This window comes from Pseudophryne corroboree, chromosome 5 (assembly GCF_028390025.1).
Source record: "Pseudophryne corroboree isolate aPseCor3 chromosome 5, aPseCor3.hap2, whole genome shotgun sequence".
NCBI classification, from domain to species: domain Eukaryota; kingdom Metazoa; phylum Chordata; class Amphibia; order Anura; family Myobatrachidae; genus Pseudophryne; species Pseudophryne corroboree.
In genome coordinates, this window is record NC_086448.1 from 250,514,457 (window position 1) to 250,532,781 (window position 18,325).

At 38.0% G+C, this 18,325-nt stretch overlaps 4 pseudogenes; all 4 read right to left on the bottom strand.

Annotated features, from left to right (window-relative positions):
* Positions 1 to 1,578: 1,578 nt before the first annotated feature.
* Positions 1,579 to 1,697, bottom strand: LOC134930656 (5S ribosomal RNA; annotated as a pseudogene).
* Positions 1,698 to 6,675: 4,978 nt separating this feature from the next.
* On the bottom strand, positions 6,676 to 6,794 carry LOC134930657 (5S ribosomal RNA; annotated as a pseudogene).
* A 4,977-nt stretch (positions 6,795 to 11,771) lies between these two features.
* LOC134930658 (5S ribosomal RNA) lies at positions 11,772 to 11,890 on the bottom strand (annotated as a pseudogene).
* A 4,977-nt stretch (positions 11,891 to 16,867) lies between these two features.
* On the bottom strand, positions 16,868 to 16,986 carry LOC134930659 (5S ribosomal RNA; annotated as a pseudogene).
* Positions 16,987 to 18,325: the final 1,339 nt, after the last annotated feature.

The following is an 18,325-nucleotide window of genomic DNA, read 5'->3' on the forward strand; positions in this document are numbered from 1 at the left end:
GGCGCCACAGGTTTGTGTAAGCAGGTTATATATAGGGTTATACAAATATACCCCACCGTAGACACTCCTTTGTAGGTATAAGGTGTCAGCTAGCCTCCAAAAAGATTAGACAGGGATAAACTGTCTACAATTTAAAGGTAAAAAATAGGGGGATGGAGTGCCAGCGACCAACGGTGTCTAATGGTTTTTAAATATGGTATGAAGAAGTGGCTGGATACATTCGGATAAAATTATAAAATTCAATTTAATTTATAAAAAATTCAATTTAATTTATAAAAAAGATAGGTGGGATAAAAAAAGGTTTACAAGTATAAGGAGATATTAAAGAATACAACAAGGGTATTTTAAAAAACATAAAACGGATATAAAGCATACAAGAATTAAAAAAAAAAATTTTTAGTTAAAAGAGAAAAAATGCATCAAAATTCTAAAAAGATAAAAACAATGCTTATCTTTTTGAAATGGAGGGTCAGTTTAGAGGTACACCCAACGCGTTTCGTCCATCTGACTTCATCAAGGGGTAGGGTGCAAATGAACAAGGATGATATTTATAGCTGGTGTCATGTGTTCGCAGGTAATTATGACATCACTTCCTGTTAAAAATCTAATAGGCAGAGTGCTATACAATTCCCTATATAAACATGAGTATATTAAGGGGGAGAGAAATAATGTCCTGTGGTACAATTTTCTATAAAAAACGAGTGCTGGAATTCTGTTTTAAGGTCTAAAAGTGTCCGAGACGCGTCCTGCGTCATTTCCGCCCCGTTTCCGGTGTCCACTCCGGCGGTGTGCGCATGCGCGTCAGGCCGAACTTCCGTTATCGGTAGCTGTCACGAGCGCTATGAGTCTTCCCCACTTCCGTCCTTTACTTCTAGTATGAAGTGCCCCACTTCCCACGCAGGTTACACTCGGCTGCTCACTTCACTCTATTGGAGGAAGAGGTTGTCATTCATAGCGGCGGCCATTTTCATGGAGTTCATTATGGCTGCAGACATATTTTCTGTATAGGAGTAACCGCAGTCTCCAAGGGAACCATACATATTAAAAAGATATAAACAAAGAATTAGTGCCTGTGTTTTCACTTCTAAGCAAGCAATATAGGCTTTGCATAATACTGGTGTGTTTGAGAAAAAGGAGAGATTTTAGATGTTAATTAATCTTTGTATTATTGATGCCGATAATTATTGGCCCAGAAAACCATCGTATGAATAATAAATAAGGAGACATGGGTGGTGGAATACCAGGTTCTTTGGAATAAAAAACGTAGATATAAATAATTTCTTAGATATCAATTCACTAAGGTATATTAAAGTGGATATAATATAAGTGACGATGCTAGTGACTCAAAATTAAATATGAGGAGTCCATCATACTTGTGATGCTATATACTAATGCAGTGAGTGAATTATGGAGAGGAGTTAATATTTGTGTCCGTAATGTGACAGTAAGTGTTGTATTAGTGCATAATACATTAGTGCGTAATTAACTAGAGGGTATTTTAACCATATTGTCTACTGTGTGGGATGGACATACTCAGTGTGTCAACATTGCGTAGATTATTTTTTTAAAGCCAGCCGATATGTACAGTACCCAATCTTCGCAGATGGTTCCCCATTTGGTACTGGTTGGGCCCTACACTGCTTAGCTTCCAAGATCGGGCGAGATTGGGCGTCCGCCAGTGTGGTATGACTGTATCTTTTGGTATGGCGACTCAATAAACACAATACAATACTTGTTTATTCAGGATGTTGACATATAATTAGTAAGTGCTGTTGTGACATATTATAAACTATTATAAAGTGCCAAGTGCATGTAAGGTGAAGGATAAAAAAATAAAAACCAGAATAATTCGCCAGAAGAATCTCTTTTCACAGGAACGGTGCGATCTCGTAGCCTTCATTAAAACCCATGGGATGGGTGGTTTTCAATTGGAAAATCCAATACATTTCCCTCTGGGATAGTTTTTTGGCTAGGTCGCCGCCTCTTTCGTTGCTTGTGACATGTTCTATCGCCTTGAAGGAGAGTTCTTCTGGATTGGAATTATGATGAAGTTTGAAGTGTCTGTAAATTAGATGTGTCTCCAATTTATTTTTAATGCTGCGTATATGCTCCTGTATTCTGATCTTCAGTATCCTTTTTGTTTTTCCCACATATTTTTTGTGGCAGGTGCATTCTAGCAGGTATATAACTGATGTGCTATTGCAATTCATAAATTCCTTAATCTTGAACTCCTGGGTGTTGTCCATGTTGCTGAAGGTCCTTCTGTTAGGATTCAGAAATTTGCAGATGTTGCAATGTCCACACTTATATGCTCCAATGCATTTCGGAAGGGAACAGTGGTTGGTATCTGGGGGTAGTTCTTTTAACATGCTCGGTGCAAGAATGTCTTTCAAGTTTTTTGATTTACGAAATATGAGCTCTGGTTGCGGAGGGAGAATATTCTTAAGGATCGGGTCCATTAATAAGATGTCCCAATGGGATTTCAATGAAGTTCTAATGTCTTGTTCATGAGTGCTATAAGTGGTTATAAAGGAGACCGAATTTTGTTTCTCGTTATTCTTTTCTTTCTGTTTGTATGACAGTAGGCTGTCCCTCTCGAGCAGTCTGGTTTTGGTGATTGCCTCGTCTAGTATTGTAGGTGGATATTTCTTTTCTTCAAATCTTTTCCTGTATGTTGCTAGCTGTTGTTCGCAGTCTTCATTCTTGTTGCAGTTCCTACGGATCCTGTGAAACTGCGAGTAGGGGATATTATTCTTCCATTTCTTCGAGTGACTACTTTTGTAATGGAGGTAGCTATTCATGTCAACCTCTTTAATGAAGTTCTTCGTGATAACCATCCCTTCTTCGCTTCTTAAAACCAGGTCCAGAAATTCAATGGAATCTTTACTTACATTGCAGGTAAAAGACAGGTTAAAATCGTTGCTCTGTAAAATCTTAAAAAAATTCATAAAAGACTCGGCAGTTCCGTCCCAGATGATGATTATGTCGTCAATGTATCTTTTGTACATTACGACTGACTCCTTGAAAGATTGTGCTGTATACATATATTTCTCTTCCCATTGTCCCATAAATAAATTAGCAAAGCTAGGTGCGAAAATAGTCCCCATCGCTGTGCCACACTTTTGAAGATAAAATTTGTCTAAAAATTTAAAATAATTCCGGCTTAAAATGAAGAGAATTAGTTCACAAATAGAATTCCTGTGTGCTTCTGTAATGGAGTTGTCTTTGTTCAGGTACTCTCGACTTGTTTCTATGCCTTTTGAGTGTTCTATACTGGTATACAATGACTGGACATCGATGGTGACCCATAGATAAGAGTCTTTCCATGTAATGTTCTTAATTTCGTTTAGTACCATAGTAGTGTCCAGGAGAAATGATTGTAGTTTTTTGACGTGTGGATTCAAAAAGACATCAACATATTTAGAAAGATTAGAGGTAAGAGAGTCTATACCTGCAACGATAGGTCTCCCAGGTGGATCAATCATGCTTTTGTGAACTTTTGGTAGAAAATAAAATATGGGGGTTATGGGGTTGGATTGCATTAAAAAGGAAAATTCCTCCTTTGTAATGATATCACTCCTCAGACCCCGTAAGAGAAGTGATCTAAGTTCCTCAATAAAAGTATCCTTCGGATCTTCTGATAGGATTGTATAGGAGTGATTATCTCCTAGAAGTCGGTGTGCTTCGTGGACATATTTGTCTCGGTCCATTATGACCAACCCCCCCCCTTTGTCAGCCGGTTTTATGACAATGTGTCTATTCTTTTGGAGATTTTTCATTGCTTCTATCTCTCTATTATGGAGATTTTTCTTCGTGATCGGTCTGGGTTCTGCTTCGCATAGGTCTTTTTTCACAAGGTCGTAAAATATACTTATATTACTCCCTTTGGACTCCACTGGATAGTACTTACTCTTGGGTTTGAGTCCTGATTTTGAGCTTGCTTCGTAGTTAGCGATGATGGCGTTTTCTTTTTTTAGGAAGTGCCTTTTCAATGTCAGTTTTCGCACAAATTTGTTCAAGTCTATAAATGTTTCAAATTTATTAAGTCCTTCTGTAGGTGCAAAGGATAATCCTTTACTGAGTAGAGATTGTTCTGAATCTGTCAGTTCATGTGTTGATAAATTGAAGATTCCTTTTTCCTTAATGTTACTGTTCACAAGTTTCTTCTCTTGAATTCTTTCCCTCCTGCCGCCCCGTTTTCCTCTATGTCTGTGAATCTTCTTTTGAGTGGGGAGGCATGTTTGACGTCCTCGTGTATTGAGCTCTTTACCGGACCTTTGGGCCTTGCTCCTTGTCTCACATCTAAAAAATCCTGTTCATCACTTGATCTTAGGCGATTCAGTGCAGTGAATCTATTCGATGTTCTAGTGTAGGGTGTTCTGGGTGAATCATTTCTCCGTGGTGGTCTTGTTCTTTGTGGTGCTGCTTTCCACTGGTATCTTTGGTCTGTTTTTGGTTGTTTGTCATGTGTGCTAAATCTGCTCCAATTCTTAATAGTTCCTTGTTCATAGTCCCTTTTATCTCTGAGAAATTTCTTCTCCTTCCCTCTTATGACATCCTCCTCTATGCGTTCAAGTTTCTTAGTTAGAACGTTATCATTAATCCGAAAATCTTCAGTATCCTTGTGGAGTTCTAGTTCTGCTTCTTTTTCTTTTATGTCTTTTTCTAGAGCGGTCACATTCTTTCTCCTTTCACTTATCAAGAGTTTCATTAGATTTAAGGAGCATGTATGTAGAATGGAATCCCACTTTTTAGTAAATTCAGGATCTGTATTTCCAAGAGTGGGTTGTTTCTGGATTCTCAATCCTCTCGGTATTCTATCAACTTCAATGTAGTGCTCCAGTCCTTTTATGTCCCACCAATTTTTTATTTCTTTGGCTAGTAAACGTTCCATTCCCCAAAATAGGTCATCTAAATTACCAGATGGGGGTATAGCAATAGTCTGTGCTTCTTCATTAAATATTTTCTGGCACCATTCGTTGCGTTTAGTGGTGCGTTCATTCACTCTGAACATTTTGTGTATATAAAAAACTCTACACACACTCACCAGGCTGCCTTACAAAATATATCAAGATAGGATGAGAATAGTGGTAGTATGGCGCCACAGGTTTGTGTAAGCAGGTTATATATAGGGTTATACAAATATACCCCACCGTAGACACTCCTTTGTAGGTATAAGGTGTCAGCTAGCCTCCAAAAAGATTAGACAGGGATAAACTGTCTACAATTTAAAGGTAAAAAATAGGGGGATGGAGTGCCAGCGACCAACGGTGTCTAATGGTTTTTAAATATGGTATGAAGAAGTGGCTGGATACATTCGGATAAAATTATAAAATTCAATTTAATTTATAAAAAATTCAATTTAATTTATAAAAAAGATAGGTGGGATAAAAAAAGGTTTACAAGTATAAGGAGATATTAAAGAATACAACAAGGGTATTTTAAAAAACATAAAACGGATATAAAGCATACAAGAATTAAAAAAAAAAATTTTTAGTTAAAAGAGAAAAAATGCATCAAAATTCTAAAACGATAAAAACAATGCTTATCTTTTTGAAATGGAGGGTCAGTTTAGAGGTACACCCAACGCGTTTCGTCCATCTGACTTCATCAAGGGGTAGGGTGCAAATGAACAAGGATGATATTTATAGCTGGTGTCATGTGTTCGCAGGTAATTATGACATCACTTCCTGTTAAAAATCTAATAGGCAGAGTGCTATACAATTCCCTATATAAACATGAGTATATTAAGGGGGAGAGAAATAATGTCCTGTGGTACAATTTTCTATAAAAAACGAGTGCTGGAATTCTGTTTTAAGGTCTAAAAGTGTCCGAGACGCGTCCTGCGTCATTTCCGCCCCGTTTCCGGTGTCCACTCCGGCGGTGTGCGCATGCGCGTCAGGCCGAACTTCCGTTATCGGTAGCTGTCACGAGCGCTATGAGTCTTCCCCACTTCCGTCCTTTACTTCTAGTATGAAGTGCCCCACTTCCCACGCAGGTTACACTCGGCTGCTCACTTCACTCTATTGGAGGAAGAGGTTGTCATTCATAGCGGCGGCCATTTTCATGGAGTTCATTATGGCTGCAGACATATTTTCTGTATAGGAGTAACCGCAGTCTCCAAGGGAACCATACATATTAAAAAGATATAAACAAAGAATTAGTGCCTGTGTTTTCACTTCTAAGCAAGCAATATAGGCTTTGCATAATACTGGTGTGTTTGAGAAAAAGGAGAGATTTTAGATGTTAATTAATCTTTGTATTATTGATGCCGATAATTATTGGCCCAGAAAACCATCGTATGAATAATAAATAAGGAGACATGGGTGGTGGAATACCAGGTTCTTTGGAATAAAAAACGTAGATATAAATAATTTCTTAGATATCAATTCACTAAGGTATATTAAAGTGGATATAATATAAGTGACGATGCTAGTGACTCAAAATTAAATATGAGGAGTCCATCATACTTGTGATGCTATATACTAATGCAGTGAGTGAATTATGGAGAGGAGTTAATATTTGTGTCCGTAATGTGACAGTAAGTGTTGTATTAGTGCATAATACATTAGTGCGTAATTAACTAGAGGGTATTTTAACCATATTGTCTACTGTGTGGGATGGACATACTCAGTGTGTCAACATTGCGTAGATTATTTTTTTAAAGCCAGCCGATATGTACAGTACCCAATCTTCGCAGATGGTTCCCCATTTGGTACTGGTTGGGCCCTACACTGCTTAGCTTCCAAGATCGGGCGAGATTGGGCGTCCGCCAGTGTGGTATGACTGTATCTTTTGGTATGGCGACTCAATAAACACAATACAATACTTGTTTATTCAGGATGTTGACATATAATTAGTAAGTGCTGTTGTGACATATTATAAACTATTATAAAGTGCCAAGTGCATGTAAGGTGAAGGATAAAAAAATAAAAACCAGAATAATTCGCCAGAAGAATCTCTTTTCACAGGAACGGTGCGATCTCGTAGCCTTCATTAAAACCCATGGGATGGGTGGTTTTCAATTGGAAAATCCAATACATTTCCCTCTGGGATAGTTTTTTGGCTAGGTCGCCGCCTCTTTCGTTGCTTGTGACATGTTCTATCGCCTTGAAGGAGAGTTCTTCTGGATTGGAATTATGATGAAGTTTGAAGTGTCTGTAAATTAGATGTGTCTCCAATTTATTTTTAATGCTGCGTATATGCTCCTGTATTCTGATCTTCAGTATCCTTTTTGTTTTTCCCACATATTTTTTGTGGCAGGTGCATTCTAGCAGGTATATAACTGATGTGCTATTGCAATTCATAAATTCCTTAATCTTGAACTCCTGGGTGTTGTCCATGTTGCTGAAGGTCCTTCTGTTAGGATTCAGAAATTTGCAGATGTTGCAATGTCCACACTTATATGCTCCAATGCATTTCGGAAGGGAACAGTGGTTGGTATCTGGGGGTAGTTCTTTTAACATGCTCGGTGCAAGAATGTCTTTCAAGTTTTTTGATTTACGAAATATGAGCTCTGGTTGCGGAGGGAGAATATTCTTAAGGATCGGGTCCATTAATAAGATGTCCCAATGGGATTTCAATGAAGTTCTAATGTCTTGTTCATGAGTGCTATAAGTGGTTATAAAGGAGACCGAATTTTGTTTCTCGTTATTCTTTTCTTTCTGTTTGTATGACAGTAGGCTGTCCCTCTCGAGCAGTCTGGTTTTGGTGATTGCCTCGTCTAGTATTGTAGGTGGATATTTCTTTTCTTCAAATCTTTTCCTGTATGTTGCTAGCTGTTGTTCGCAGTCTTCATTCTTGTTGCAGTTCCTACGGATCCTGTGAAACTGCGAGTAGGGGATATTATTCTTCCATTTCTTCGAGTGACTACTTTTGTAATGGAGGTAGCTATTCATGTCAACCTCTTTAATGAAGTTCTTCGTGATAACCATCCCTTCTTCGCTTCTTAAAACCAGGTCCAGAAATTCAATGGAATCTTTACTTACATTGCAGGTAAAAGACAGGTTAAAATCGTTGCTCTGTAAAATCTTAAAAAAATTCATAAAAGACTCGGCAGTTCCGTCCCAGATGATGATTATGTCGTCAATGTATCTTTTGTACATTACGACTGACTCCTTGAAAGATTGTGCTGTATACATATATTTCTCTTCCCATTGTCCCATAAATAAATTAGCAAAGCTAGGTGCGAAAATAGTCCCCATCGCTGTGCCACACTTTTGAAGATAAAATTTGTCTAAAAATTTAAAATAATTCCGGCTTAAAATGAAGAGAATTAGTTCACAAATAAAATTCCTGTGTGCTTCTGTAATGGAGTTGTCTTTGTTCAGGTACTCTCGACTTGTTTCTATGCCTTTTGAGTGTTCTATACTGGTATACAATGACTGGACATCGATGGTGACCCATAGATAAGAGTCTTTCCATGTAATGTTCTTAATTTCGTTTAGTACCATAGTAGTGTCCAGGAGAAATGATTGTAGTTTTTTGACGTGTGGATTCAAAAAGACATCAACATATTTAGAAAGATTAGAGGTAAGAGAGTCTATACCTGCAACGATAGGTCTCCCAGGTGGATCAATCATGCTTTTGTGAACTTTTGGTAGAAAATAAAATATGGGGGTTATGGGGTTGGATTGCATTAAAAAGGAAAATTCCTCCTTTGTAATGATATCACTCCTCAGACCCCGTAAGAGAAGTGATCTAAGTTCCTCAATAAAAGTATCCTTCGGATCTTCTGATAGGATTGTATAGGAGTGATTATCTCCTAGAAGTCGGTGTGCTTCGTGGACATATTTGTCTCGGTCCATTATGACCAACCCCCCCCCTTTGTCAGCCGGTTTTATGACAATGTGTCTATTCTTTTGGAGATTTTTCATTGCTTCTATCTCTCTATTATGGAGATTTTTCTTCGTGATCGGTCTGGGTTCTGCTTCGCATAGGTCTTTTTTCACAAGGTCGTAAAATATACTTATATTACTCCCTTTGGACTCCACTGGATAGTACTTACTCTTGGGTTTGAGTCCTGATTTTGAGCTTGCTTCGTAGTTAGCGATGATGGCGTTTTCTTTTTTTAGGAAGTGCCTTTTCAATGTCAGTTTTCGCACAAATTTGTTCAAGTCTATAAATGTTTCAAATTTATTAAGTCCTTCTGTAGGTGCAAAGGATAATCCTTTACTGAGTAGAGATTGTTCTGAATCTGTCAGTTCATGTGTTGATAAATTGAAGATTCCTTTTTCCTTAATGTTACTGTTCACAAGTTTCTTCTCTTGAATTCTTTCCCTCCTGCCGCCCCGTTTTCCTCTATGTCTGTGAATCTTCTTTTGAGTGGGGAGGCATGTTTGACGTCCTCGTGTATTGAGCTCTTTACCGGACCTTTGGGCCTTGCTCCTTGTCTCACATCTAAAAAATCCTGTTCATCACTTGATCTTAGGCGATTCAGTGCAGTGAATCTATTCGATGTTCTAGTGTAGGGTGTTCTGGGTGAATCATTTCTCCGTGGTGGTCTTGTTCTTTGTGGTGCTGCTTTCCACTGGTATCTTTGGTCTGTTTTTGGTTGTTTGTCATGTGTGCTAAATCTGCTCCAATTCTTAATAGTTCCTTGTTCATAGTCCCTTTTATCTCTGAGAAATTTCTTCTCCTTCCCTCTTATGACATCCTCCTCTATGCGTTCAAGTTTCTTAGTTAGAACGTTATCATTAATCCGAAAATCTTCAGTATCCTTGTGGAGTTCTAGTTCTGCTTCTTTTTCTTTTATGTCTTTTTCTAGAGCGGTCACATTCTTTCTCCTTTCACTTATCAAGAGTTTCATTAGATTTAAGGAGCATGTATGTAGAATGGAATCCCACTTTTTAGTAAATTCAGGATCTGTATTTCCAAGAGTGGGTTGTTTCTGGATTCTCAATCCTCTCGGTATTCTATCAACTTCAATGTAGTGCTCCAGTCCTTTTATGTCCCACCAATTTTTTATTTCTTTGGCTAGTAAACGTTCCATTCCCCAAAATAGGTCATCTAAATTACCAGATGGGGGTATAGCAATAGTCTGTGCTTCTTCATTAAATATTTTCTGGCACCATTCGTTGCGTTTAGTGGTGCGTTCATTCACTCTGAACATTTTGTGTATATAAAAAACTCTACACACACTCACCAGGCTGCCTTACAAAATATATCAAGATAGGATGAGAATAGTGGTAGTATGGCGCCACAGGTTTGTGTAAGCAGGTTATATATAGGGTTATACAAATATACCCCACCGTAGACACTCCTTTGTAGGTATAAGGTGTCAGCTAGCCTCCAAAAAGATTAGACAGGGATAAACTGTCTACAATTTAAAGGTAAAAAATAGGGGGATGGAGTGCCAGCGACCAACGGTGTCTAATGGTTTTTAAATATGGTATGAAGAAGTGGCTGGATACATTCGGATAAAATTATAAAATTCAATTTAATTTATAAAAAATTCAATTTAATTTATAAAAAAGATAGGTGGGATAAAAAAAGGTTTACAAGTATAAGGAGATATTAAAGAATACAACAAGGGTATTTTAAAAAACATAAAACGGATATAAAGCATACAAGAATTAAAAAAAAAAATTTTTAGTTAAAAGAGAAAAAATGCATCAAAATTCTAAAACGATAAAAACAATGCTTATCTTTTGAAATGGAGGGTCAGTTTAGAGGTACACCCAACGCGTTTCGTCCATCTGACTTCATCAAGGGGTAGGGTGCAAATGAACAAGGATGATATTTATAGCTGGTGTCATGTGTTCGCAGGTAATTATGACATCACTTCCTGTTAAAAATCTAATAGGCAGAGTGCTATACAATTCCCTATATAAACATGAGTATATTAAGGGGGAGAGAAATAATGTCCTGTGGTACAATTTTCTATAAAAAACGAGTGCTGGAATTCTGTTTTAAGGTCTAAAAGTGTCCGAGACGCGTCCTGCGTCATTTCCGCCCCGTTTCCGGTGTCCACTCCGGCGGTGTGCGCATGCGCGTCAGGCCGAACTTCCGTTATCGGTAGCTGTCACGAGCGCTATGAGTCTTCCCCACTTCCGTCCTTTACTTCTAGTATGAAGTGCCCCACTTCCCACGCAGGTTACACTCGGCTGCTCACTTCACTCTATTGGAGGAAGAGGTTGTCATTCATAGCGGCGGCCATTTTCATGGAGTTCATTATGGCTGCAGACATATTTTCTGTATAGGAGTAACCGCAGTCTCCAAGGGAACCATACATATTAAAAAGATATAAACAAAGAATTAGTGCCTGTGTTTTCACTTCTAAGCAAGCAATATAGGCTTTGCATAATACTGGTGTGTTTGAGAAAAAGGAGAGATTTTAGATGTTAATTAATCTTTGTATTATTGATGCCGATAATTATTGGCCCAGAAAACCATCGTATGAATAATAAATAAGGAGACATGGGTGGTGGAATACCAGGTTCTTTGGAATAAAAAACGTAGATATAAATAATTTCTTAGATATCAATTCACTAAGGTATATTAAAGTGGATATAATATAAGTGACGATGCTAGTGACTCAAAATTAAATATGAGGAGTCCATCATACTTGTGATGCTATATACTAATGCAGTGAGTGAATTATGGAGAGGAGTTAATATTTGTGTCCGTAATGTGACAGTAAGTGTTGTATTAGTGCATAATACATTAGTGCGTAATTAACTAGAGGGTATTTTAACCATATTGTCTACTGTGTGGGTTGGACATACTCAGTGTGTCAACATTGCGTAGATTATTTTTTTAAAGCCAGCCGATATGTACAGTACCCAATCTTCGCAGATGGTTCCCCATTTGGTACTGGTTGGGCCCTACACTGCTTAGCTTCCAAGATCGGGCGAGATTGGGCGTCCGCCAGTGTGGTATGACTGTATCTTTTGGTATGGCGACTCAATAAACACAATACAATACTTGTTTATTCAGGATGTTGACATATAATTAGTAAGTGCTGTTGTGACATATTATAAACTATTATAAAGTGCCAAGTGCATGTAAGGTGAAGGATAAAAAAATAAAAACCAGAATAATTCGCCAGAAGAATCTCTTTTCACAGGAACGGTGCGATCTCGTAGCCTTCATTAAAACCCATGGGATGGGTGGTTTTCAATTGGAAAATCCAATACATTTCCCTCTGGGATAGTTTTTTGGCTAGGTCGCCGCCTCTTTCGTTGCTTGTGACATGTTCTATCGCCTTGAAGGAGAGTTCTTCTGGATTGGAATTATGATGAAGTTTGAAGTGTCTGTAAATTAGATGTGTCTCCAATTTATTTTTAATGCTGCGTATATGCTCCTGTATTCTGATCTTCAGTATCCTTTTTGTTTTTCCCACATATTTTTTGTGGCAGGTGCATTCTAGCAGGTATATAACTGATGTGCTATTGCAATTCATAAATTCCTTAATCTTGAACTCCTGGGTGTTGTCCATGTTGCTGAAGGTCCTTCTGTTAGGATTCAGAAATTTGCAGATGTTGCAATGTCCACACTTATATGCTCCAATGCATTTCGGAAGGGAACAGTGGTTGGTATCTGGGGGTAGTTCTTTTAACATGCTCGGTGCAAGAATGTCTTTCAAGTTTTTTGATTTACGAAATATGAGCTCTGGTTGCGGAGGGAGAATATTCTTAAGGATCGGGTCCATTAATAAGATGTCCCAATGGGATTTCAATGAAGTTCTAATGTCTTGTTCATGAGTGCTATAAGTGGTTATAAAGGAGACCGAATTTTGTTTCTCGTTATTCTTTTCTTTCTGTTTGTATGACAGTAGGCTGTCCCTCTCGAGCAGTCTGGTTTTGGTGATTGCCTCGTCTAGTATTGTAGGTGGATATTTCTTTTCTTCAAATCTTTTCCTGTATGTTGCTAGCTGTTGTTCGCAGTCTTCATTCTTGTTGCAGTTCCTACGGATCCTGTGAAACTGCGAGTAGGGGATATTATTCTTCCATTTCTTCGAGTGACTACTTTTGTAATGGAGGTAGCTATTCATGTCAACCTCTTTAATGAAGTTCTTCGTGATAACCATCCCTTCTTCGCTTCTTAAAACCAGGTCCAGAAATTCAATGGAATCTTTACTTACATTGCAGGTAAAAGACAGGTTAAAATCGTTGCTCTGTAAAATCTTAAAAAAATTCATAAAAGACTCGGCAGTTCCGTCCCAGATGATGATTATGTCGTCAATGTATCTTTTGTACATTACGACTGACTCCTTGAAAGATTGTGCTGTATACATATATTTCTCTTCCCATTGTCCCATAAATAAATTAGCAAAGCTAGGTGCGAAAATAGTCCCCATCGCTGTGCCACACTTTTGAAGATAAAATTTGTCTAAAAATTTAAAATAATTCCGGCTTAAAATGAAGAGAATTAGTTCACAAATAAAATTCCTGTGTGCTTCTGTAATGGAGTTGTCTTTGTTCAGGTACTCTCGACTTGTTTCTATGCCTTTTGAGTGTTCTATACTGGTATACAATGACTGGACATCGATGGTGACCCATAGATAAGAGTCTTTCCATGTAATGTTCTTAATTTCGTTTAGTACCATAGTAGTGTCCAGGAGAAATGATTGTAGTTTTTTGACGTGTGGATTCAAAAAGACATCAACATATTTAGAAAGATTAGAGGTAAGAGAGTCTATACCTGCAACGATAGGTCTCCCAGGTGGATCAATCATGCTTTTGTGAACTTTTGGTAGAAAATAAAATATGGGGGTTATGGGGTTGGATTGCATTAAAAAGGAAAATTCCTCCTTTGTAATGATATCACTCCTCAGACCCCGTAAGAGAAGTGATCTAAGTTCCTCAATAAAAGTATCCTTCGGATCTTCTGATAGGATTGTATAGGAGTGATTATCTCCTAGAAGTCGGTGTGCTTCGTGGACATATTTGTCTCGGTCCATTATGACCAACCCCCCCCCTTTGTCAGCCGGTTTTATGACAATGTGTCTATTCTTTTGGAGATTTTTCATTGCTTCTATCTCTCTATTATGGAGATTTTTCTTCGTGATCGGTCTGGGTTCTGCTTCGCATAGGTCTTTTTTCACAAGGTCGTAAAATATACTTATATTACTCCCTTTGGACTCCACTGGATAGTACTTACTCTTGGGTTTGAGTCCTGATTTTGAGCTTGCTTCGTAGTTAGCGATGATGGCGTTTTCTTTTTTTAGGAAGTGCCTTTTCAATGTCAGTTTTCGCACAAATTTGTTCAAGTCTATAAATGTTTCAAATTTATTAAGTCCTTCTGTAGGTGCAAAGGATAATCCTTTACTGAGTAGAGATTGTTCTGAATCTGTCAGTTCATGTGTTGATAAATTGAAGATTCCTTTTTCCTTAATGTTACTGTTCACAAGTTTCTTCTCTTGAATTCTTTCCCTCCTGCCGCCCCGTTTTCCTCTATGTCTGTGAATCTTCTTTTGAGTGGGGAGGCATGTTTGACGTCCTCGTGTATTGAGCTCTTTACCGGACCTTTGGGCCTTGCTCCTTGTCTCACATCTAAAAAATCCTGTTCATCACTTGATCTTAGGCGATTCAGTGCAGTGAATCTATTCGATGTTCTAGTGTAGGGTGTTCTGGGTGAATCATTTCTCCGTGGTGGTCTTGTTCTTTGTGGTGCTGCTTTCCACTGGTATCTTTGGTCTGTTTTTGGTTGTTTGTCATGTGTGCTAAATCTGCTCCAATTCTTAATAGTTCCTTGTTCATAGTCCCTTTTATCTCTGAGAAATTTCTTCTCCTTCCCTCTTATGACATCCTCCTCTATGCGTTCAAGTTTCTTAGTTAGAACGTTATCATTAATCCGAAAATCTTCAGTATCCTTGTGGAGTTCTAGTTCTGCTTCTTTTTCTTTTATGTCTTTTTCTAGAGCGGTCACATTCTTTCTCCTTTCACTTATCAAGAGTTTCATTAGATTTAAGGAGCATGTATGTAGAATGGAATCCCACTTTTTAGTAAATTCAGGATCTGTATTTCCAAGAGTGGGTTGTTTCTGGATTCTCAATCCTCTCGGTATTCTATCAACTTCAATGTAGTGCTCCAGTCCTTTTATGTCCCACCAATTTTTTATTTCTTTGGCTAGTAAACGTTCCATTCCCCAAAATAGGTCATCTAAATTACCAGATGGGGGTATAGCAATAGTCTGTGCTTCTTCATTAAATATTTTCTGGCACCATTCGTTGCGTTTAGTGGTGCGTTCATTCACTCTGAACATTTTGTGTATATAAAAAACTCTACACACACTCACCAGGCTGCCTTACAAAATATATCAAGATAGGATGAGAATAGTGGTAGTATGGCGCCACAGGTTTGTGTAAGCAGGTTATATATAGGGTTATACAAATATACCCCACCGTAGACACTCCTTTGTAGGTATAAGGTGTCAGCTAGCCTCCAAAAAGATTAGACAGGGATAAACTGTCTACAATTTAAAGGTAAAAAATAGGGGGATGGAGTGCCAGCGACCAACGGTGTCTAATGGTTTTTAAATATGGTATGAAGAAGTGGCTGGATACATTCGGATAAAATTATAAAATTCAATTTAATTTATAAAAAATTCAATTTAATTTATAAAAAAGATAGGTGGGATAAAAAAAGGTTTACAAGTATAAGGAGATATTAAAGAATACAACAAGGGTATTTTAAAAAACATAAAACGGATATAAAGCATACAAGAATTAAAAAAAAAATTTTTAGTTAAAAGAGAAAAAATGCATCAAAATTCTAAAAAGATAAAAACAATGCTTATCTTTTTGAAATGGATGGTCAGTTTAGAGGTACACCCAACGCGTTTCGTCCATCTGACTTCATCAAGGGGTAGGGTGCAAATGAACAAGGATGATATTTATAGCTGGTGTCATGTGTTCGCAGGTAATTATGACATCACTTCCTGTTAAAAATCTAATAGGCAGAGTGCTATACAATTCCCTATATAAACATGAGTATATTAAGGGGGAGAGAAATAATGTCCTGTGGTACAATTTTCTATAAAAAACGAGTGCTGGAATTCTGTTTTAAGGTCTAAAAGTGTCCGAGACGCGTCCTGCGTCATTTCCGCCCCGTTTCCGGTGTCCACTCCGGCGGTGTGCGCATGCGCGTCAGGCCGAACTTCCGTTATCGGTAGCTGTCACGAGCGCTATGAGTCTTCCCCACTTCCGTCCTTTACTTCTAGTATGAAGTGCCCCACTTCCCACGCAGGTTACACTCGGCTGCTCACTTCACTCTATTGGAGGAAGAGGTTGTCATTCATAGCGGCGGCCATTTTCATGGAGTTCATTATGGCTGCAGACATATTTTCTGTATAGGAGTAACCGCAGTCTCCAAGGGAACCATACATATTAAAAAGATATAAACAAAGAATTAGTGCCTGTGTTTTCACTTCTAAGCAAGCAATATAGGCTTTGCATAATACTGGTGTGTTTGAGAAAAAGGAGAGATTTTAGATGTTAATTAATCTTTGTATTATTGATGCCGATAATTATTGGCCCAGAAAACCATCGTATGAATAATAAATAAGGAGACATGGGTGGTGGAATACCAGGTTCTTTGGAATAAAAAACGTAGATATAAATAATTTCTTAGATATCAATTCACTAAGGTATATTAAAGTGGATATAATATAAGTGACGATGCTAGTGACTCAAAATTAAATATGAGGAGTCCATCATACTTGTGATGCTATATACTAATGCAGTGAGTGAATTATGGAGAGGAGTTAATATTTGTGTCCGTAATGTGACAGTAAGTGTTGTATTAGTGCATAATACATTAGTGCGTAATTAACTAGAGGGTATTTTAACCATATTGTCTACTGTGTGGGATGGACATACTCAGTGTGTCAACATTGCGTAGATTATTTTTTTAAAGCCAGCCGATATGTACAGTACCCAATCTTCGCAGATGGTTCCCCATTTGGTACTGGTTGGGCCCTACACTGCTTAGCTTCCAAGATCGGGCGAGATTGGGCGTCCGCCAGTGTGGTATGACTGTATCTTTTGGTATGGCGACTCAATAAACACAATACAATACTTGTTTATTCAGGATGTTGACATATAATTAGTAAGTGCTGTTGTGACATATTATAAACTATTATAAAGTGCCAAGTGCATGTAAGGTGAAGGATAAAAAAATAAAAACCAGAATAATTCGCCAGAAGAATCTCTTTTCACAGGAACGGTGCGATCTCGTAGCCTTCATTAAAACCCATGGGATGGGTGGTTTTCAATTGGAAAATCCAATACATTTCCCTCTGGGATAGTTTTTTGGCTAGGTCGCCGCCTCTTTCGTTGCTTGTGACATGTTCTATCGCCTTGAAGGAGAGTTCTTCTGGATTGGAATTATGATGAAGTTTGAAGTGTCTGTAAATTAGATGTGTCTCCAATTTATTTTTAATGCTGCGTATATGCTCCTGTATTCTGATCTTCAGTATCCTTTTTGTTTTTCCCACATATTTTTTGTGGCAGGTGCATTCTAGCAGGTATATAACTGATGTGCTATTGCAATTCATAAATTCCTTAATCTTGAACTCCTGGGTGTTGTCCATGTTGCTGAAGGTCCTTCTGTTAGGATTCAGAAATTTGCAGATGTTGCAATGTCCACACTTATATGCTCCAATGCATTTCGGAAGGGAACAGTGGTTGGTATCTGGGGGTAGTTCTTTTAACATGCTCGGTGCAAGAATGTCTTTCAAGTTTTTTGATTTACGAAATATGAGCTCTGGTTGCGGAGGGAGAATATTCTTAAGGATCGGGTCCATTAATAAGATGTCCCAATGGGATTTCAATGAAGTTCTAATGTCTTGTTCATGAGTGCTATAAGTGGTTATAAAGGAGACCGAATTTTGTTTCTCGTTATTCTTTTCTTTCTGTTTGTATGACAGTAGGCTGTCCCTCTCGAGCAGTCTGGTTTTGGTGATTGCCTCGTCTAGTATTGTAGGTGGATATTTCTTTTCTTCAAATCTTTTCCTGTATGTTGCTAGCTGTTGTTCGCAGTCTTCATTCTTGTTGCAGTTCCTACGGATCCTGTGAAACTGCGAGTAGGGGATATTATTCTTCCATTTCTTCGAGTGACTACTTTTGTAATGGAGGTAGCTATTCATGTCAACCTCTTTAATGAAGTTCTTCGTGATAACCATCCCTTCTTCGCTTCTTAAAACCAGGTCCAGAAATTCAATGGAATCTTTACTTACATTGCAGGTAAAAGACAGGTTAAAATCGTTGCTCTGTAAAATCTTAAAAAAATTCATAAAAGACTCGGCAGTTCCGTCCCAGATGATGATTATGTCGTCAATGTATCTTTTGTACATTACGACTGACTCCTTGAAAGATTGTGCT